At 43.7% G+C, this 24,309-nt stretch overlaps 1 long non-coding RNA gene across 1 annotated transcript; it reads right to left on the minus strand.

Moving 5' to 3' along the window:
• Positions 1 to 11,458: 11,458 nt before the first annotated feature.
• Positions 11,459 to 15,223, minus strand: LOC123403411. Its single transcript, XR_006611472.1, has 5 exons — positions 15,131 to 15,223; positions 14,940 to 15,029; positions 14,686 to 14,784; positions 13,696 to 13,845; positions 11,459 to 12,992 (listed from the first exon to the last, which is right to left on the minus strand). It is a non-coding gene; the product is annotated as an uncharacterized LOC123403411 (long non-coding RNA).
• Between the last annotated feature and the right edge of the window lie 9,086 nt (positions 15,224 to 24,309).

Raw genomic sequence — 24,309 nt, forward strand, 5'->3', positions numbered from 1 at the left:
AACAGAAGATACGCAGAGGACGTGAGAACCAAGGCAGAGGCCATCAGGGGAGGCCACAAGCCCCCTAGGCGCGGCTAGGGGGGCCGCGCCTAGCAGGTTTGTGGGCCCCCTGTGGCTTGTCTGCCTACCTCTTCCGCCTATAAATTCCTGAAAAATCCAAAACTGCCGAGGAGATCCACGAAAATACTTTTCCGCCGCCGCAAGCTTCTGTATCTGCAAGATCCCATCTGGGGCACGTTCTGGTGCCCTGTCGGAGGGGGATTCGGATACGGATGGTTTCTTCATCAACACCATGACCTCTCTGATGATGCGTGCGTAGTTCACCATAGTCCTTTGGGTCCATAGCTAGTAGCTAGATAGCTTCTTCTCTCTCTTGGATCTTCAATACAAAGTTCTCCATGATCTTCATGGAGATCTATCCGATGTAATCTTCTTTTGTGGTGTGTTTGTCGAGATCCGATGAATTGTGGATTTATGATCAGATTATCTATGAATCTTATTAGAGTTTCTTCCGATCTCTTATATGGATGATTTCATATCCTTGTAATTCTCTTCGAGTTGTGGGTTTTGTTTGGCCAACTTGATCTATGATTCTTGCAATGGGAGAAGTGCTTGGTTTTGGGTTCATATCGTGCAGTGACCTCACCAAGTGACAAAAGGGGTAGCGAGGCTCGCATCATGTTGTTGCCATCAAGGGTAAAAAGATGGGGTTTACATCATTGGTTTGAGTTTATCCCTCTACATCATGTCGTCTTGCTTAAGGCGTTACTCTGTTCGTCATGAACTCAATACACTAGATGCATGTTGGATAGCGGTCGATGTGTGCAGTAATAGTAGTAGATGCAGAAAGTATCGGTCTACTTATCTCGGACGTGATGCCTATATGTATGATCAGTGCCTTAGATATCGTCATGACTTTGCGCGGTTCTATCAATTTCTCGACAGTAATTTGTTCACCCACGTAATAGTTTCTATTTTGAGAGAAGCCTCTAGTGAATACTATGGCGCCCGGGTCTACTTCACACCATATTATCAGCCTTACACATTTACTTCGTTGCACTTTCCGCCTTCAGATCTCAATTTGCAATCAATCTTGAAGGGATTGACAACCCCTTTATAGCGTTGGGTGCAAGCTTGTTTGTGTTTGCGCAGGTACTCTGGACACTTGGCTTGATTCTCCTACTTGATATATACCTTGGTTCTCAAAACTGAGGGAAATACTTACTGCTCCTTGCTGCATCACTCTTTCCTCTTCAAGGGAAAAACCAACGCAAGCTCAAGAGGCAGCAGAAGGATTTCTGGCGCCGTTGCCGGGGAGGATCAAGTCAAGAATAGTCTCCCGTCAACGTGTCAATTTCTGGCACCGGTGATTATTCTAGATGAAGCTCATGCAAGTAAGTGTCGCAAACTCATCTCTTGCATTTACTTTTTTGCCTCTCGTTTTCCTCTCCCCCACTTCTGAAAAACAAAAATTTACAAAAATATTTGCCTTTTTCGTCCGCCCTTCTCTTTCGTTTGCCTTTCCTTTGCTTGTGTGCTATGTGCCTTCAATATGCTTGCATCTTCGCTTGCTAAAAATCTATTGATATGGACCCTCACCCACTTGCTAATCTCTTTAAGAGATCCAATTATGTTGAACCATTTGCTAGTGAGTTGAGTGCACTTGACTTTCTCTATGGAGTTTTGCTTGAGATGCGTGAATCTGAAAATCATGATGAAGAAATTTATGAAGTGATTCACGAGGGCTCCTTGAAAGAAAAGCATGATTGCAATGATTTCATTATAAATTCTATTAATGACAATCATGCTAAAAATATGCAAATCCCTAAGCTTGGGGATGCTAGTTTTGCTTTGTCCACTACTTGTTGCAATGATCGTGATTGGGGTGACAATTTTTCTGATGATATTGAAAATTTGTTTAACCCTCATGATGATTATGATGTTTGCAATAATATTGAAAGTGGTTTTGGAGAAGTCATGAGTTTAGTTGTTGATAATACCACTATTTTTGAAGAGCGTCAACTTTGCACGCATGTGGATCATGAAAAGAATATCCTTTGTGATAGCTATATTGTTGAATTTGATTATGATCCCACATGTAATTTCTATGAGAGAGGAAAATATTGTGGTAGAAACTTTCATGTTACCAAATCACCTCTCGATATTTGTGAGATTGATATTGTCTCTTTCTTCTTCCTTGCATATGGTAACTATTGGTTGTCTTGACAATCTGTTTTCCTATAAAATGCCTATGCATAGGAAGTATGTTAGACTTAGATATGTTTATCACATGTTTCATGATGCTCTCTTCGTGTCCGACTACTATCTTTTATGTGAGCATCATTGAATTATCATTGTCTAGCTAAGGGCGTTAAACAATAGCGCTTGTTGGGAGGCAACCCAATGATATTATCTTTGCTTTTTGCTTTCTGTTTTGTTGCGTCCACACCATCATAATTCTGTTATGATTGTGTTTTTTGTGTTTCTTTTTGTGTTCGAGCCAAGCAAAACCTTTATGACTAGTTTGGTGTTGGTTGTTTGATCCTGCTGGAAAAAGACAGAAACTTTTCGCTCACGAAATTATTTTTCATTTTTAACAAGAAAGAGCTTTTGAGTTGATTATTTTTGCTTCTAGTTTTTATGCCTTTTTCCCAGGCTGTCGTAATTGTTCAGAATTTTTGAGGTACCAGAAGTATACGAAGTATACAGATTGCTACAGACTGGTCTGTTTTTGACAGATTCTGTTTTTGTTGTGTTGGTTGCTTGTTTTGATGAAACTATGGATAGTATCGGGGGGGGGTACTAGCCATGGAAAAGTGAGAATACAGTAATCTAACACCAATATAAATAGAAATCAAGATTTCTACAGTACCTAAAGAGGTGGTAGTTTGTTTTCTTGTGCTAATGATATCACGAGTTTCTCTTTAAGTTTTGTGTTGTGAAGTTTTCAAGTTTTGGGTGATGTTCTCATGGACAAAGGGATAAAGAGTGGAAAGAGCTCAAGCTTGGGGATTCCCAAGGCATCCCAAGCCAAATTCAAAGACACCAAAAAGCCTAAGCTTGGGGATGCCCCGGGAAGGCATCCCCTCTTTCGTCTTCAATCCATCGGTAACATTACTTGGAGCTATATTTTTATTCACCACATGATATGTGTTTTGTTTGGAGCGTCTTGTATCGTAGGAGTATTTTAGTTTTGTTGTGTCACAATAATCCTTGTTGCACACCTTTTTAGAGAGACATGCACTCATTGTGAATTTGCTAGAATACTCTTTGTGCTTCACTTATATCTTTTGAGCTAGCCAATTTTGCTCTGTGTGTTTCACTTAGATCTTTTAGAGCACGGCGGTGCGTAACTTGGTTGTTGGCTTGTGCTATGAAAGTAGTCCCAAAGGTGATAGGTACCCAAAGAGGATACAATAAAACTTCCATCTTCATGTGCATTGAGTAGAAAGAGAAGTTTGATTCCTCTCAATTAGTTTTGAGACGTGGATTTGGTAATATTCAGAGTTATGTTAGTCGGGTGTTGTGAATCTAGAAATACTTGTATTGAAGTGAGTGATTCCCATAACATGCACGTATGGTGAACCGCTATGTTAGAAAGTCATAGCATAATTGATCTATTGATTGTGATCCTTTGTGTAGAGGTTGGGATCGCGCGATGGTTAACACCTACCAACCCTTCCCCTAGTAGTATGCGTTTAGCACTTTGTTTCGATTACTAATAAAAACTTTTGCAACAAGTATGTTAGTTCTTCATGACTAATGTGAGTCCATGGTATAGATGCACTTTCACCTTCCACCTTTGCTAGCCTCTCTAGTGCCGCGCAATTTTCGCCGGTGCACAAACCCACCATATGCCTTCCTCAAAACAGCAACCATACCTACCTACTATGGCATTTTCATAGCCATTCCGAGATAAATTGCCATGCAACTCCCACCGTTCCGTCTCATGACTTGTGCCGTCACTCTCATATTGCCATTGCATGATCTTAAGATAGCTAGCGAGATGTTTCAACGTCATACGCCAAGCTAGATCGTTGCGCTGTCGGGACCCCGATCCTAAACCATAGGAATCCAGCCTGTAACACATCGCATCCCATTGCGGTCTCACGCACGGTTAACTCCACGGCTGCAGCCTTACCTTAGCCGGGACCGTTTGCGTCTTTTGACTCACGTATGCAATAGTGTCGCTAGCATTCCAATGTCAAGAACCCGGATCGACATGTCTAGTCATAAACCAAAGTGGCAGTACCGCACAAGGACAGGCATACATGACCCAACATAGCAGGTGTCGGTCACCAGCGAGTGTAGACGAGTCGTATCAAGCTACAGGGACTCCATTACATCGCGTGACATTTCCCCAAAGGGGACAGACACAGCAGCTAAGAAGGACACATGTCGGTCAACCAATGTGTCCGGAGCAGTAGCGAACTACCAAGGCTCATTGGATCACAAAGGGGCATTTCCTTGTAAGGAGTGCTACTAAAGTTCACGACTAGATAATCGAACCCCATACATATCAAGTGCGACACACGTACGCATGGCATACCGATATGTATAGATACATCGATGGCATCACAACATAACCATAAACATACAAACTTTATTTAAGAGGCTCGGAAGAGCCACACACATAATATTACACATTAAGGGTCTCACGACCCATAAAAGGAGTCATTCAGTTACGAGCCAGCGGAAGAGTTTAAACTGTCTGAGTACAGACATGGCAACTAGAAGGCACATGGCCAGACTATACTACAGATCCAACGTAGGGCCAGATCGTAGCTGGGACACCAGCTACTCGTCGTCATCGATGTCTACGAAGAACCCTCCATCAGGGTCATTAGCAACCTCTGCAACATTTATTAAGCAAACATGAGTACGAAGGTACTCAGCAAGACTTTAGGATATCTAACTACTCATGCAAGGTATCAAAAGAGTATTGTGGGGTTTCATGCGGAAAGCCAGCATCTGACTCGTGGCTAAACAACTTGCATTTTTAAATAATTTTGACAACTTGATTTCTCGCACACGAGTCCACTAACACCACAACAATACACTATCGTGGAATCATTCCGTCTCCATACGGAATTGCCGTCCACAACACTCACGCTTATCTTGACAATTTTATGAGTAGCCATTGAAGTTATCTATGAACAACATATGTCTCCAAGTAGTCCATATCCGCGGACGCGGCTATTCGAATATATCATAACCCTGCAGGGGTGTACTTCGTCACACACGCTCTCGCCACTTATCGCCATGTGCACGTCATGCACCTCGGCAACCTTCAAGCGGAAGCCCAGCGAGGGAGTCGGCCACGACCGTTAACCACACTAGTACCTAGTCCAAGTTTATCGCCTATCTGAGAGTAACCCGTACGGAAGTCCGTCCGAGGTTTCCGCCAGGCCTCAAACGATGTGCGCAGGGTTCCCAAGCCCACCATCCGGGTGCCACTTGGTACACCGTGCCACTGCCTACCGCATCACGGCCCACCTCTGAGGTCAGCACCATGCACGGCCTCCAACATTACTATAAACACTAGAAACTACTTGCAACTCCTGGACAGAGTACTAAGCGATTAATAGGCCGAGCGGGGTCATATTTCAGGGCCCAGCATGTGGTAGTATCTAGTCTTGGATTACATACACGGAACTCAGTTCCTAAGGATGGTTCCAATGAAACAACCCGCCATGTACTCCTACACAGCCTTTCACCGGTACCTTTACCAAATCAGGTTCAACACACAACCTTTGCTTACCGAACACATTCTCACAATTCTGTTCATCTCCCAGATGACAGACCATACACAACTCTAAGCATAGCATGCATAGCAGGATAAGGCACAACATAGCTCAAGCAACTATCAGGTATGCTAGGTTGCAAGGTTCGGCTATTTACTGTGACAAGGTTATGTCATGCAAAGGAAGTGGGTTCAACTAACGTGGCAAAAGCATTTGAAGCATTTGATCCTAATGCAATAAATAAGTGCAGGAGCAAGAACATGGGATTTATCGGGATGATCAAAATGGTTGCTTGCCTTGTTGCTCAGAGGAGGGACAATATCCGTCAGACGGATATTCGGTGGAATCCGGGGGAGCGGAGCCTACCGAGATGAAGGGCAACAGTCAATAACAATCATATGCAAACAAAATGATGCATGAGCATGGCATGAGAATGCAAGGTGATATACTAATATAATCAACATGTATTGGGTTTGAAGTTGATTTGAATCAAATTCAAATATCACTTCAAACGAGGTATTCTCGGATACCGATTTAATTGATTCGAACTGATGCTCAGATCCACTTGATGTTAGCATGCATGAGATGTCATGTTAAGGTACTGGTTTGTTATTAGAACCATGTTTGATCATGTCAAACAAGAAGAAATTTAAATACTTTTCATATTCTATTTATAAAGTATTTATAAGAATTGACTTATTCGTTAATCTACATGTTTGGGTTCTGTAACTTTTTCAAACATTATTGAAAATAGCATATTCAGATTCCTTGAATTTTTCTGATACTTTTTCATATATAAATTATTTTCATTGGAGTTACAGATTAATTTCTATGAATTTTTGAAGTTTTAAACATTTCTGGAATTATTTTTATACTGGAAAATAGTTCTATTGCATCAGCATGACAGCAGCAGGTCCATGTGGCCGTTGAAAGTCAAACCTGACTAGTGGGACCCACTAGTCAGTCTCTTTGGTCAATTTTAGATTAGGATTAATCTTATTTAGTTAATTAAACTCACTGGACCCACATGTCAGTGTCTTATTTATTAATCTAATTTATTTTTATCATCTCTAAACTATCCAGAGGCTGGCCCCACCCGTCAGTGGTTCAGGCCAGCCGAGATCCACCGGCGGCGAGGTCGTCCTCACCAGAACGGCGGAGGGGCTCGGAAACGGCGCCCAAGGGGCCAAACGCTGCGCGGAGAGCACCAGAAGAACGACACATCTCCCGCAGCTCCATTTGTGCACTTATCCGGGGCTGATACACACAGAACTACACACGGTTCTTAGCTCCTACAGCATCTACGCGACGGCCTGAAGCTGCTGGTGCCCTCGGAAGGACGAGCTGGTCACCGGAGGGCTACCGGCGACGAGCTGCAGCGGCGGATCTTGTCGGGCTCCGGTGGAACTAGGCCTAGAGGAGGGGATCGACGGGGAGATCTTAGGGGAAATGACCGCATGCTCACGGGGAGTGCAAAGCAGAGCTTAGACGGCTCGGGGAAGGGCTGAGGGCGATGAATCGAGCAGAGCTCGCCGACGGCCGAAGGTTGAAGACGACGGTGTCGTGGGCGTTGCAGGGCTCGGGGAAGCTTCGGCTTCTGCAGGGAGGACCAGATCGATGAGGCGGAGCGAACGGCGCACTCAGAGAGGGGATCCTATGGCTAGGGGCACGGGCAGCTCGAGCTTTGCTCGGGCTCCAATGGCGGCAGAAGGAGGGAGGAGAGATCCGAGAGGAGGAGGGGATCTGGCGCTGGGATTGGATAGGGTCGGCCACGGGGAGCTTAACGGCGGCCAGGCAGCCAGGGAGCTGCGTGGAGGCGCGCGGCGACGCGGCGGCCACCTCCTGCTCCTACTGGCGAGGAGGGAGACGACATGAGGAGCTGGGCTGGGCCGGCTAGGCGACAGGTAAGGTTTTCCATTTTTTTCTGTTTTGTTTCTGTTTTAAATACTAAAATTGATTTACTAATTATTTCAGCTCCCAAATAAAATGTAAAAGCTATGTTAAGCACCCTAGAATATTTGTTGGAATATTTCCAACCATTTCCAGAGTTTTCAACATTTTTGAAAATTTAAAGTTTCTGATTTCAAATTTAAAACTTGAAACCAGTAGCTTTTTGCATTTATTTAAAATACTTAAAGTGTCAAGAAAATGGTATTCTTCATTGCTCATTTACTTTCATGATTTATCAGAAAGTTTGAACTTTTCTTAAGGCCATTTTGGATTCATTGATTTTAACTAGTTTGAGAATTCCTTTATTTAAAGAAGTGGCTAGGGTTTTTGATCTTTCCTTCATCACTTCCTTTGTTCTTGTTGAAATTTTCTTAGATGCAATGCAAAGAATACATGAGCACAAGACTAACTTGCTTAAGGTGTCAGGGATGTGACATGCACATCCAGGTACACCACCGGAAGCATTTCCTATAGAGTCATCATCGTTCTAAGCTTTGAGCTGTGAGTAAAAAAAAGTGTGATGAACACCATTATTAGAGCATTGTCCGATGTGAGGAAATAAAAAAAAAGAGGCCAAAGTTGCCCACAAAAAAAAGAAATAGAGATATGGAAAGAGGCCAAAGAGCCCAAAAAAATAGAAAAAGAGAGAAGGGACAATGCTACTATCTCTTTCCACACTTGTGCTTCATAATAGCACCATGTTCTTCATGATTGAGAGCCTCTCGTTTTGTCACCACCATATGCTAGTAGGAATCTTTATTATATAACTTGGATTGTATATTCCAATGGTGGGCTTCCTCAAAATTGCCCTAGGTCTTCGTGAGCAAGCAAGTTGGATGCACACCCACTAGTTCTCCTTTTGATATTTCACATACTTATAGCTCTAGTGCATCCATTGCATGGTAATCCCTACTCTTTCACATTAATATCTATTGATGGGCATCTCCATAGCCCTTTGATACGCCGAGTTAATGTGACCATCTCCTCCATTTTGTCTCACAACCTCCACCACACTCTATTCCACCTATAGTGCTATATCCATGGCTCATGCTCATGTATTGCGTGAGAGTTGAAAAAGTTTGAGAAAGTAAGAGTGCGAAAACAATTACTTGGCCAATACCGAGGTTGTGCATGATTTAAATTAGTTGTGTGGAGATGATGGAGCATAGCCAAACTATATGATTTTGTAGGGATAACTTTCTTTGGCCTTGTTATTTCAAAAGTTCATGATTACCTTGCTAGTTTGCTTGAAATATTATTATTTTCAGGTCAATAGCAAACTATTGTTTTGAATCTTACGGATCTGAACATTCGTGTCACATGAAAGAAGTTACAAAGGACAACTATGCTAGGTAGCATTCCACATCAAAAATTCAGTCTTTATCACTTCCCTACTCGAGGACGAGCAGGAGTTAAGCTTGGGGATGCTCGATACGTCTCCAACGTATCTATAATTTTTTATGGTTCCATGCTATTATCTTGTCAAACTTTGGATGTTTTGTATGCCTTTTATATCTTTTTGGGACTAACTTATTAACTCTGTGCCAAGTGCCAGTTCTTGTTTTTTCCGTGCTTTTGACCCCTTTCACAGGAGAATATCAAACGGTGTCCAAACGGAATAAAACTTCTGAAAAGATTTTTTCCGGAATAGAAGATACGCAGGGGACGTGAGAACCAAGGCAGAGGCCGCCAGGGGAGGCCACAAGCCCCCTAGGCGCGGCCAGGGGGGCCCGATCCTAGCAGGCTTGTGGGCCCCCTGTGGTTCGTCTGCCCTACCTCTTCAGCCTATAAATTCCCGAAAAATCCAAAAGTGCCAAGGAGATCCACGAAAATACTTTTCCGTCGCTGCAAGGTTCTGTCTCCGCAAAATCCCATCTGGGGCACGTTCTGATGCACTACCGGATGGGGATTCGGATACAGAGGGCTTCTTCATCAACACCATGACCTCTTCGATGATGCGTGAGTAGTTCACCATAGACCTTCGAGTCCATAGCTAGTAGCTAGATGGCTTCTTCTCTCTCTTGGATCTTTAATACAAAGTAATCCATGATCTTCATGGAGATCTATCCGATGTAATCTTCTTTTGCGGTGTGTTTGTCGAGATCCGATTTATTGTGGATTTATGATCAGATTATCTATGAATCTTATTTGAGTTTCTTCTGATCTCTTATATGCATAATTTCATATCCTTGTAACTCTCTTCGAGTTGTGGGTTTTGTTTGGCCAACTTGATCTATGATTCTTGCAATGGGAGAAGTGCTTGGTTTTGGGTTCATACCGTGCGGTGACCTCACCTAGTGACAGAAGGGGTAGCGAGGCACGCATCGTCTTGTTGCCATCAAGGGTAAAAAGATGAGGTTTACATCATTGGTTTCAGTTTATCCCTCTACATCATGTCATCTTGCTTAAGGCGTTACTCTGTTCGTCATGAACTCAATACACTAGATGCATGGTGGATAGCGGTCGATGTGTGGAGTAATAGTAGTAGATGCAGAAAGTACCGGTCTACTTGTCTCAGACGTGATGCCTATATGTATGATCATTGCCTTAGATATCGTCATGACTTTGCGCGGTTCTATCAATTGCTCGACAGTAATTTGTTCACCCACCATAATATTTGCTATTTTGAGAGAAGCCTCTAGTGAACATTATGGCCCCCGGGTCTACTTCACACCATATTTTTAGCCTTAAACTTTTACTTCGTTGCACTTTCCGCCTTCAGATCTCACTTTGCAATCAATCTTGAAGGGATTGACAACCCCTTTATAGCGTTGGGTGCAAGCTTGTTTGTGTTTGCGCAGGTACTCTGGACACTTGGCTTGATTCTCCTACTGGATTGATACCTTGGTTCTCAAAACTGAGGGAAATACTTACTGCTCCTGTGCTGCATCACCCTTTCCTCTTCAAGGGAAAAACCAACGCAAGCTCAAGAGGCAGCAACGTCCACCACACAGATTTTTTTACAACCCTCCAAAAACCAAACCAGACATATCAATACAAAAAAACCGACCCAGTCAAACCATAAACCAGACCCAGTCAAACCCATGTCTAAGTGCCAACATCGCCCAGCCCTCATGAATTTGCAGTTCCACGATCTTCCAGCGACGTAGCCAACGTCGCCCAACCTCTTGCCGGCCTCTGCCTCCTCTACGGCCGCGTCGGGCTCCTCGTGCCGCTCGCCAGCCTCTGCCTCCTCTACGGCCAACGGGCTCCTCATCTACGTCTACGTCGGGCTCCTCCTACCGCTCGTCGGCCTCTGCCTCCTCTATGGCCAACGGGCTCCTTCTCTACGGCGTCGGGGCTCCTCCTCTACGGCCACGACGGGCCTCAGCTCCAGGCTCTGCCTCCTCTACGACCGTGTTAGGGCTCCTCCTCTACGGCCGCGGCGGGTCTCAGGTCCAGGCTCTGCCTCCTCTACGGCCGCGTCGGGACCGCGTTGGGGCTCCTCCTCTATGGCCGCGGCGGGACTCTGGTCCAGGCTCTTCTGAACCGACCGATACATGCTCGACGCTAAGGTCAGACATGTTCAGCCCACTCTCCATCAGCGCCGTCTGGTACACCTGCCTCTTTGTATGCTTCAGGCTCTCGTTCTACATGCACATACACATCATGTTTAGCAGAAAAAATATACACGATTGCTCGTGGCGTAAAGAACAAATCCGTATTTCAAGTTCAGCAAAAAAAAGATACACAATACTTATATTTTGAGGGGTGTAAAGAAGCAGTTCAAACTGGTAGTTTATTGAGCAACTTGCACAATATTTTTTCTTTACTATGTTGCAAATATAGAACCTAGATTAATAACTGGCGACGTTGCAATAAATTATTCGTAGTTCCATTTGCAAACAAAGGATTCTTTTGTATGGCAACTACTAAAGAGATGAAACTACAGACTAAAGAGATGAAACTACAGACATGTTGTATGCTCAAAAGAACATGAGTAGAAACCCTGTTAAAGTATGGGTTCCCTTTATACCAGCAGTCTAGAACCATCTGGTTCCTCCGGCCTGCCTTCCAACATGTCGCGTTTTCGTCCATGTAGGTTGGTCCAAAAAGACTGAATATAGATTATGGTAATAAGTTTGCAATGCACCAGTATTTTTTGCTTCAGGGTACCTATGGTATGAATTCTGATATGCAGGGGCGGGCAGATATCCTCTTTCAAAGAAAAGGAATGTCGGGCCGACTCCAAATGTCAAAATAGTTGCGCTTAAGATTTAGGGAGTGGTTACCGAGATTGGTGATTATTTTTTGTTCACACTCCAGCCTGAGGCAAGTCCAATGAAGGCTCAATGCTTCAAGCCCGTTCAAATGCCTTGTATCATCAATTACTTATCACCTGATTCTCTATAAACTTAAAGATCAAACTATTAGTTACCTTCCAGTTATTAAAAAAACAAGTAGAAAACCAACTTAGCTTGAAAGAGAGACATATCCATACGCAGTGCCATGATAACACAGTGTAACCAACAAATATTTATTAACTTAGAAATTTTTAAATATTTTCTGTTCACATGAAGCATTTGTTGCCAAATTATGCAGCTACAATAGTTGAAAAGGAACTAAAACACGACTATCAATTGCCCCAACTTAGAAATTAGAGGTACACGGTACTATATTGTCCGTTGGCATTATGTTCAACATATAACTAATTAAGAAAAGGAGGAATAGTGTGTATTACACAGGAAAAGGAGGAATAGTGTGGAAAAGGAGGAATAGTTGGAGATCAAAAATCATAATTTATCATGCTTTAATGTTTGATTCAGAAATTTGCTGAGAATGAAAAGTAGCAAGAGAAAGAACTCAGCTTTTCCCAGCAACCACGGACAAGAACCTAAACCAAGAGAAAAATTCTCTATTGGTAATTTAGTTACGAAGTCCGAGGAAATCCAAGCTGGGAGTGAAATGGTACAAGGTGCGTAAATGTACAAACGAGAGATGAGGGACGCCAAGTATTAGTCTGGCTGCAATATAGGGATACTATACACAACAGGGAAAGAACATTACCTGTAATGATAGTGTTACCACCAGGATTGATTTTAAGGGAAGTAATATACCATGAATGAGACGTGTTAGTGTTCTGCTCAGTGTTCACTTCTAAAAATTTCAGTAAGAAACTTAAATTAAATTATATATACCGAATCGATCGCAAAGAAAGATAAGTAAGATTCGAGAGACTCAATATCCCATAGTTGTACCACAGCTGAGCCAGCATAATCAGAGTCAGTTCCACATGCTAGAAGATTCTCTCTACAGAACTCCATTGTATCAATCGAATGATACACCATATCCTGTGACCTGCATCAGCACAGAATTTGATAAGGTTTCAAATATATGACAAGAAGCATTCCTTTGGCAATCAATATGCTTATCCCAGTAAATCCTTGCATCTTAGAGGCTTGAACCAACATTCCATCATGTTTTGATAGCAGTTTTCTTTTAAATATTTTAGGTCTAAATATTAATAGATTATGAGGCTTTCCTTTTTTGGAACCAACCATAGTTGCATGTAATGAACGGATCTCCACCAATATTAGTCTTGCCATCCCAATTTGCAAGGGATCAGGGCACAAGTACCCGTGCGTTGCAACGGGGGATAAACATCGAATGTGTTAAATATATACCTTTAAGATCCGCAATAATGCCACTTAAAAAATTTACAATAAGTCTTTTAAGTGGTTTTCATGATAGCTAATTGACATTTGGGTTACCATGGCACATTATATTCCTGCAATGTAGCCAAAACTAAAAGGAAAGGCCACTAAAAGGGCGCAAGGAGAGGAATATATTGTGCTCAAATTCTCATCGCTGCAAACATTGCAAACTTTGATATTTAAGTGAACATCTCTCTTCCATTCATAATTTATGTTATTTCACCTACCATACTATTGCTATATCATGCAAATATCACGCAGACTTACTTTTAACCGATGTAAGTCGCATACACCATTCCAAAACAAATATACATAGCCATGGATCAGCTATACACAAATATACATACCTGATGCGACTGCATGTCTTCATATTTTGTGTTCTCCTCCACTTGACCATCGGCACCACTGCCAACCATTGCTTGCGCACAGATCTATCTGCTCCTTAGCAAGTAGGGTCATGTTTCTGACCCTCGCCTATGCACCACGCTTGATGTTGCCTATGCCAATATAAGGTATAGATCTTATTTGTGATGTGCATACCAATATAAGGTTACTAAAGTGTGCTCATAGAATTGTTTTCATCGATTCTAGGACAGAGTACTGATTGATTGTGTATGTGTAGACATTGTTGCATGCCTATTACTCTGAATAGTCTAGTGTGCACAATGGAACACATAATCTGACCAATTCAGGGGAAACAGATTTAGCCAACAGTATCTTGACCCCTAGAAATCTGCACACCTCAGTGATACAAATATATATATATATATATATATATATATATATATATATATATATATATATATATATATATGCAAATCATAAGAAGGACACTCGGATATCACACCTGCTTGTCATATTTTCTTTAACTGGCACCTCTAAAATATAAATAGTGAACTTCAACAGAAAGATCATGCATATTATAAGAAACAAACCAACAAACTATGGATTATATTGCAGGAAAAATATTTTTACTTGTACATAAAACCTTGTAATTTTTTCGATTAATATATGGAGTACATATACTTGTTGCTTCAACGAAAAATGCAGCAAACTTTCATACGAATATCTTATATTTGGTAAATCATCGATCTGGATCATTTATGAAATATGACAAAGGAACCAGGTTAGAACAAACCTGTAACCAAACAACCACATACATCTAACCAGCTAGCTTACTCTTGAGTCTTTTTGCATGGAATAACATGAAAATCTTGCTACATGTGTACCAGAAAATAACAGTATCACACATGATTTTGAGAAATCTAAGAAACTAGTAAAAATTAAATGTGAAGTACTCAGGTGTATAGGGAAACATGAGATGTCCAGGCTCATACCTTCTCGTCATCCTGGAAAACATACTAATTAGAGAACCATGCAGATAATGAGATAAATGAGATCTTGTTAATGGGTGTTTGGCACATCAGCACATGAACCTGCATAGCGTCGAAAAACTATTTAGAAACAACAATAACCAAATGTTGGACTTGGTACACACCATGAAGAAATCACATGAAGTCATGAAATAGAGTAGCAGTATTAGTTCGGCTGCAATATAGGGATATTATACACAACAGAGAATGAACATTACCTATAATGATAATGTTGCCAGCAGGATTGATTTTAAGGGAAGTAATATACCGTGAATGAGACGTGTTAGTGTTCTGCTCATTGTTCACTTCTACAAATTTCAGTAAGAAACTTAAATTAAATTATATATACCAAATCGCTTGTAGAGAAAGATAAGTAAGATTCTGGAGACTCAATATCCCATAGTTGTACCACAGCCGAGCCACCATAATCAGAGTCAGTTCCACATGCCACAAGATTCTCACTACAGAACTCCATTGTATCAATCAAATGATACACCATATCCTGTGACCTGCATCAGCACAGAATTTGATAAGGTTTCACATCTATGACAAGATGAATAAGAATTATGGGGACACACAGGTGTAGGTGGAAACTGGAAATATAAATAAAACCTCTAAATATGTGAACTAGGGAACACTAATCTTGCAATATCTGACCCACAAATTAACAGAAAACATGGTTAAGTGAATATGCTTTGCACTTATATGTGGATATCATGTGCACAACCCCACAAGGGAGTGCTACTGACAGAACAAGGGTTGTGCATTTAATGAACAACAACAACAACTAAGCATTTTGTCCAAAATAAGTTGTGGTAGGCTAGAGCTGAAACCCATAAGATATCGAAACCAACTCATGGTTCTGCCACATGGATAATTAACTTCCACGCACCCTTGTCCATGGCTAGATTAATAGGGTAAACTGTAATGGTGCTGTTCAACCAGTGCATTCATCATTCATCATGTCTTGTCATTTTTTTAATTGCCAATCAATGCAGTTTTGGTGAAAAACATATACGAGATAGAGATGTCACAGGAAAGAGGGAATCTGTATGATAAAGGAAAAAGAGGTATATCTATGCAAATTACATGTCTTCATATAAGGTATCCAGTGTTCTTGCACAACTTATCCTACATTAATTCTTATAAGTTGTTGAATATGAGAGTACACCGAGGCTACAACCCAACATTACCCACTGACCACTTTCTGGTTTTTCCATACTCGACCAAACAGACACTACTAACAACAGTGTTTCCTCTTCCGACGATGATGACAATCTACCCACTCATCTCCGTATGATGGTTCCCATAGCTGGCAATCTCACGACCTTTCGGCCAGTTCAGCATGTCGAAACCCCAAGTGGTATCGCCTTTGTACACTAACGTATTTCCCGTTAGCATTTATACATTTCATAACCAAACTGGTCCATAAAATGGTTCTTTAGGAAATCATTCTCGTGAAGCCACCTACGATGATCATCGTGCATCACTTGGAGGAACACCTAGCAGCGCTGAGCATGATATTGTTTCATATATAGAGTTGTCGGGACCCCGATCCTAAGCCATAGGAATCCAGCCAGTAACACATTGCATCCCTTCACGGTCTCACGCACGGTTAATCCCACGGCTGCCACCTTACCTTAGCCGGGACCGTTTGCGCCGTTTGACTCACGTATGCATTAGTGTCGCTAGCATTCCAATGTCAAAGAACCCGGGTCGACATATCTAGTCATAAACTCAAGTGGCTCGACTGTACAGAGACATGCATACATAACCCAGCAAAGCAGGTGTCGGTCATCAGCGAGTGTAGGCGAGTCATAGCAAGCTACTAGGACTCCATTACACCACGTGACATTTCCCCGCAGGGATAGACACAACTGCTAAGAAGGATACATGCCGGTCAACCAATGTGTCCGGAGAAGTAGCGAACTACCAAGGCTCGGTGGAATCACAAAGGGGCATTTCCCTGTATAGAGAGCTACTAAGGCATACGACTAGGTGTCCAATCCCATACATATTACAGTGCATCACACGTACGCATGACATACTATATATGCATAGATACATCAATGGCATCACAACATAACCATACAACATCAAGACATTTATTTAGAACACTCAGAAGAGCCTTGCACATAATATCATACAGATAGGGGCCTCAAGACCCATCAACACAAGTCATTCAAACAAGTTTTACAAACCAGTGGAAGCTTAAAGTTGTCTGAGTGCAGATAGAAAGAAAGGTAAAAGACACATGGCCTGACTATCTACAGACCCAACCTAGGGCCAGATCGTACTTGGGACACCAGCTACTCGTCGTTGTCAACGTCTAGATAGAACCAACCATTGGGGTCATTAACCTTCTGTGCAACAATTTATTAAGCAAACGTGAGTACGAAAGTACTTAGCAAGACTTTAGAACAAATCTATCTACTCATGCATACATATCAATAAGGGGTTGTGGGGTTTCATGCAGAAAGCCAGCTTTGACTCTTGGCTAGCCTGACTACAACTTTAAATATTTTTAAACAACTTTGATATTTCGCACATGAGTCCACTAACTCCACAAGAATACACCATCATGGAATCCTTCCCGTCTTCCTACGGAAATACCATCCATGACACTCACACTTATCTTGATACTTTTATGAGTAGCCATTAAAGTTATCTATGATCAACATATGTCTTCAAGTAGTCCATATCCGCGGACGCGGCTGTTCGCATAGATCATAACCTTGCAGGGGTGTACTTCTTCACACACGCTCTCGCCACTTATCGCCATGTGCACGTCATGCACCTCGGCAACCTTCAAGCGGAAGCCCGGCGAGGGAGTCGGCCACGACCGTTAACGACGCTAATATGTAGTCCACGTTTATTGCCTATTTGAGAGTGAACCCGCACGAAAGTCTGGCTGAGGTTTCTGCCATGGCCCCAAACGATGTGCGCAGGGTTCCCATGCCCACCATTCGGGTTCCACTTGGTACACCGTGCCACTGCCTACCACATCATAGCCCACCTCTAAGGTCAGCACTATGCACGGCCTCCAGCATGACTAGAAACACCAGAAACTACTTGCAACTCCTCGACCAAGTAATAGGCGAGTAATAAGTCGAGCGTGGTCATATTTCAGGGCATGTGGTAGTAACTAGTCTTGGATTACATACACAGAACTCAGTTCCTAAGGACGGTTCCAATGAAACAACCCACCATGTACTCCTACATAGCCTTTCACCGGTACCTTTACCAAATCAGGTTCAACACACAACCTTTATTAGCAGAACACATTCTCACGATCCTGTTCATCACCCACATGACAGACCAAACACAACTCTAAACATAGCACGCATAGCAGGATAAGACGCATCATGGCTCAAGCAACTACCAGGTATGCTAGGTTGCAAGGTTTAGCTATTTACTGTGACAAAGACAGGTCATGCAAAGGAATGGGTTCAGCTAACGCGGTAAAATCATTTGAAGCATTTTGACCTAATGCAATAAATAAGAGCAGAAGCGAGAACATGGGATTTTATGGGAATGATCAAAATTGTTGCTTGCCTTGTTGCTTAGTAGAGGGATAATATCCGTTAGTCGGATATTCGGACGTATCCGGAGGGGTAGAGCCTACCGAAATAATAACAATCAATCAATAACATTCATATGCAACAATATGATGCATGATCATGGCATGAACTGAATTGTAGCATGCGTTAAAGTGGCTATCAAAATTATAGGATGATGTTGATTGAATTTAAATTCAAATACTTATTAAATTGGAAGATTTATCAAATTCCCTTAATTGATTTGACCTGATGCTGTTTCATAACTTTGTTTTTCATGCCTGAAAATAACACCATTGTGTCCATTGAATTTTTTTGGTCATTTTACATATATTACTTGTCAAATTTGGAGTTATATTCAAGTTTCTATGAATTTCCAAAGTTTTGAACTTATTCTGGAATTTTTTTAAAACAGAATTGAATTTATTGCATCAGCTTGACATCAACAGGTCACCTGGCCATTTGAAAGGCAAACCTGAACAGTGGGACCCACTGGTCAGTGACTCTGGCCAGAATTTTGTTAAGTTTTAAACTAATTAGGTATTTAACAGGGCTGGACCCACATGTTAGTGACTGTTTAGCTTTTATTATATTCGTTATTTTTATTTGACTAATCTTAATTAGCCAGGGGGCTGGCCCCACTTGCCAGTGACTCACGGGAGTCAACCCCACCGGCGATGGGGTCAAACCCACCGGCGGCGAAGCTCCGGCGACCACAGGGACGACGGAGGGCGTCGGGATTCTGTTTCCGGTGACCAAACTCACGGCGGAGTGCACCATAGGAATGAGCAGTCGATCGCGGTTCTATTTTTGCACAAAGCAGGGGCTAAGATGGCCGGGGATGACGCCGGCGACGAACTCGGCGGCTGCCAAAGCTTGGTCCATGTCGAGGTCATCGAACTAGTGGCTAAAAGGGGCAGGGCTTAGCTCCTACAACATCTACGCGTTGCACTGAAGCTAACGGTGGCCTCAGATTGACCAGCAGATCACCAGAGAGTCACCGGCGACGAGCTCCCGTGGCGGATCTCGTCGGGCTCCAGTGGAATCGGGTGATAGAGTAAGGAATCGAGGGGGAAACGAGGGGGAAAGATTCCTAGGCTCACTGGGATTGCAGAGACGTCGAGATCGAGCTCGGAGATGGACTGAGGAGGGAGAACGACGACGGCGAACACCGGGGTTCCGAGGAGGAAGACAACGGCGACAGCTCAATGCAGGGCTCGAGGGCTCGGGTGGCTCGCTAGGAAGCTTCAGGGAGTCATGGCGGAGCTTTTGCGTGGCTCAGGCAAGACGGAGAGGGACTGGAGCGACGGGGAGCTCGAGCTTGAGCTCGCTCCAATGGCGGCCGAGAGAGGAGAGAGCAGGGGGGCGAATGGTGAGAGGATGAGCACGGGAGAGGCTGCGGAAGCTTATCTCCTCCACGCCAGTGCAATGAGGCGGCCAGGCAGGCACGCATGTGCATGGCCGCGCCGGAGGGAGCGGCGGCCACCTCCTGCTGCCGATTGGCACTAGGTAGACGACAAGGCAGGAGCTGGGCCGGGCCGGGCCTGGGTGAGCGAGGTATGACCCTTTTCCATTTTTCTTTCTTTCCTATTTTATGTTTTATCTTTTCTGACTTAGTTTTTCTTTTATTTTTGGCTCAAAACTATTTCCAAAATTGTAGAAGTAATATTGGGGTGTTATTTGGAATATTTCCAAACACATATAAAAGATTCAACATTTTATGAGAATCTGAAATATTTGAAATCAAATATATAATTTATTTCGGTGGCTTTTGAGTTTGAAATAAAACACCAAAAGTAATTTTAAAAATAAATCCACCCCTTAATTGTGGTTTCCAACAATACTAAAAAATGGTGGACTTTTATGAAGGCCATTTTGTGTTCATTGATTTGTCACCACTTTGAATTGTTTTGAATAGAAGGTTGCTAGGGATTTTCTTTTGATTTTCATTTCTTTCTTTTGAATTCATTTCATTTCTTGGATGCAATGAATAAAACATGAGCACAATCTTGCTAAACTCTATTAGGGATTCTAGGGATGTGACAAGCGCCGAGGCTCAACACCTCACAGACTGGCCCTGAACACCGTGCTTCAAGTGCGGTCATTACATGAGACAAAAAATAGAAAAGGCGATACCAATATATAGCACGGCGAAATAGGTTAACGCCTGAACCGAAGGAGAAAATCAATGCACGTCGCAGAGCAGCTAGGAAGACAAAGACAGATGAGGAGAGGAATTCCCGTAAAAGAGAAGCTAGGCAACATATGACATCAGAGGAGAAGGAACAGAGTAGCACCCTTAGAAGGGCAGCCTACCAAAATATGTCGGTCAAGGACAAACAAGAGACAAACTCCCGTCGAAGAGCACGTGTGCAAAACATGTCACCCGAAGAGAAGCAGAATATGCGAGCTCAGAGAAACGCAAAACTCGCGGCTAGGTACAACACCCCTTGCATTGAATCCATAGCAATGTTGGGACCCTACACATCTACCTTAGCTTCCCCCAACCTGATGTCGACCAGTCATACGTTGATAGCCGGAGAACCTGCAGCTTCATCTCAAGCCCCCCAGTCATCAAGTAAGGCTGGTCATGGATTGGAATCAAACGGTAATCCCCCCATCTTTACACTACTTCATATGTCCATGTGTGTTCAACGAGTATTTACTGGCTCACTAACGGTGCACGCGAGTACCTTAGTCGTACCCTGGGCGATGGTGATCAACAGGAAGAGCACATAAATACATCACAACAAGGCAATGATCAATGAATATACGACAACCAGAATCAAGCCCATGAGCAGATGCATGAGACCAAATCACAGCGTAGGTCTATGCAGCGAGCTCACAAAGAAGGTATGGTTGTAAAGAAGATTCAAGGGAATGCCATAAAACGAAGGGCACGCGTGAAGAACATACCAGACGGTAAGAAGTCAGCATTGCTAGATCGTCGTAATGCAAGCTTTCAAGCTAAACGGAGGACTCCCCGCCAAGAGGCAAGTACCTTAGATGTGAACAAATGAGCAACAAGCTCATCTTCACCACCCACAGGAGCTGGTTCACTGGCTCTCCCCCCCCCCCTTTCATCAAGCACGCCGTCTTACGCCATAGGGACGGATAGTAACCTTATCATCTTTAGTCTCCACCATGTCACCAGTCACACTAAACCTTCCTCCCCCTTCATCAAGCATGCCATCTTACCGACTCAACAATGTTGCAGCTGATATCGAAGCCTTCCTCAGCGGCATATCGGACAATAGTGCACTCTCCGATGGACTCATGGATGATGAGTACTAGCTGTTTGCCGGTGAAGGTACTCTGAGGCACCTTTCGCTTCTCGTCCATGTGTACTATTCATTTATGATGTAAATCCTATCATGAGATGTTATGTCTCGGCGATGCTTGCAGGATACGACGCTGATAGCACGGACATCAATCAGCCCGTGGAGTCCTCCAAAACGGGACGTATCGACCTTGATCCTTTTGACTATGTCTACTCGAACATCCCAGACAGCACGCACGTCCTGAAGCATGCGGCGAACTACGACCATTGCACTGCCAAGAAGTTCCGGTACGAGACGGATGGCTTCTGCTGTCGAAACGGGGAAATAGAGTTGGCCGAACCAGAGCCTATTCCAGAGCTGATGAGGTTATGGTCTAGCGCAGATGCAGACTCTCGGCACTTCCGGGAGAGCATTCGGTTCTTCAACGGTCACTTCTGCTTCACTACCCTTGGCGTCAGCCTAGACAACTACTATACGAACATGATCTCTGGGGTATACACGTTTCGAGCGCACAGCACTATTTACCACAAAAGTGCATTCGTTCGGTCCAACAGCTCATCCTGGACATCTGCAGTTGTACTTCTATGACGACGATCCCATCTTAAGCCATCGCAAGGAGGCTACCAAGAAATTGGAGCAACGCGTTGTTAGCAAGTTAGTGGGCATCCTTAGGGGCAACCCCTACTCCCAACAGTTTAGAAGTTTGAGTGCCCACAAGGAAAACCTCGAGGAGTACCGCATAGACCTCAACACTGACCAGAAGCTAGATCAACGGAGATATAAGAGACCTGTATCATCCGAGGTGGCCGCGATTTGGGTCTAGGGTAACGATCTAGCAAACAGGTTCAACCGCATCATTACACTCTATGGGGACAACAACGAGAAGCATAGTATACATGCCACAGATAGCTGCTATGACCCACTCTCGTATCCCCTCCTTTTCCCAAGGGGGAGCTTGGTTGGCATCCAAATATCCCTAAGTGCAATGTCCCTTGGTTGCTTGCACAACAACCAAGACGGAACCACGATAACGATTCAGGTTCGCCCGTTTGGTATGCGTATATGCAAAAAAATATACAGAGTCTTTCCTTACCATATGGTACCTAACCATCTTCTTTCACGTCTTTGCACAGAGAGGAACAACCGGTTGAGCATATCTATCAGGACTACTACTGTTACCGGCTACAGACACGCCCTGCGATATTCAACCCCATACTTCATGGAGCACGCCTGTTCCAGCAGTGGGGTGTGGACATGTTCATCAAGATTGAGGGTTGTAGGCTGAAGTGGATCATGGACCACCAAACACAGATACGTGCCGATCTATATCATGGCCTTGTGGATAGCATCGCGGTTGGGTAGGTGAGAGCGAGCGCTGTTGGTAAGAGGGTCGTGCTCCCAGGGACACATCAGGGGAGCAACCGAGACATGAAGGGGAGGCATATGAACGCTATGGCACTGGTGCAGACCTATGGGAAGCGTGACATCTTTTTGACTATGACGTGGAATCCTAGCTGGGAGGAGATACTGAATGAGCTGCTACTTGGCCAGACACCCCAGGACCGACCAGATCTTGTCGCACGCGTGTTTAGGGCCAAGTTGGAGTCCATGAAAGAGATGTTGTTCAAGAAGCACATCCTAGGTGTTGTGGTAGCGCATGTGTATGTCGTCGAGTTCCAGAAGAGGGGCCTCCCCCACGCGCACTTCCTGTTGATCATGAATAGAGAATATAAACTTGTGGTGCCAGAGCAGTATGACCGCATCATATCCGTACAGCTCTCGAACAAGCATAAGTATCCAGAGCTCTATGTCATGGTCGTGAAGCATATGATGCACGACCCATCCGGTAATCTAAATCCCAAAAATGTGTGTATGCAAGACTTGAAGTGCAAGAGCCAGTACCCACGACCATTCAACCAGAACACCTTACAGGGGAAGGATTCATACCCTGTATATCAACGGCGGGACGATGGTCGTCAGGCTAAGGTCCGCCGTCATATGCTGGATAACACATGAGTGGTGTATTACAACCCTTATCTGTTGCGGATGTTCAACTGCCACATAAATGTCGAGGTGTGCTCCAGCATCAAGGCCGTCAAGTACCTTTACAAATACGTATACAAGGGCCACGATCGAGCTTCAATCAGTATCAACCAGCCCGACGACAAAGGGGTTGTAGAGGAGATTAAAAGGTACATCGATGCGAGATGGTTTACTCCACTGGAGGCGATGTGTAGGATATTCGGCTTCAATCTTTCCGAGAGTTTCCCGTCGGTCCTACAGTTGCAGCTTCATCTCCCAAATATGCATAGTGTCACGTTCAAAGCAGGAGATGCCTGACCGATGTCGTCGCCCGTGATAAAGCATCTAAGTCAATGCTGACGGAGTATTTCCTCGCTAGTCAGCAACATGTTTGGGCTCGAGATATCCTGTACAAGGACTTTCCGGGAAGTTTCACATGGAAGAGAGCAAAGTACTGGAGGTTGAGGCAAAAGCAACACCAAGTAGGTCGAATTGTGTCAGCACATCCAGCCGAGGGGGAGCGGTACTTTCTGCGAGTGCTGCTCAACCACGTACCAGACAAGACATCCTTTGAGGACCTGAGGACCGTGGATGGTGTGCTATGTGATAGCTTCCGTGAGGTTTCCGAGAGATTGGGTCTCATCGAGGCCGACAACATGCTTGACGAGTCTCTTACAGAGTCAACACAATTTGTGATGCCAGCATTGCTCAGGAGGCTCTTTGCAACA

This window comes from Hordeum vulgare, chromosome 6H, assembly GCF_904849725.1.
Source record: "Hordeum vulgare subsp. vulgare chromosome 6H, MorexV3_pseudomolecules_assembly, whole genome shotgun sequence".
Lineage (NCBI taxonomy): Eukaryota > Viridiplantae > Streptophyta > Magnoliopsida > Poales > Poaceae > Hordeum > Hordeum vulgare.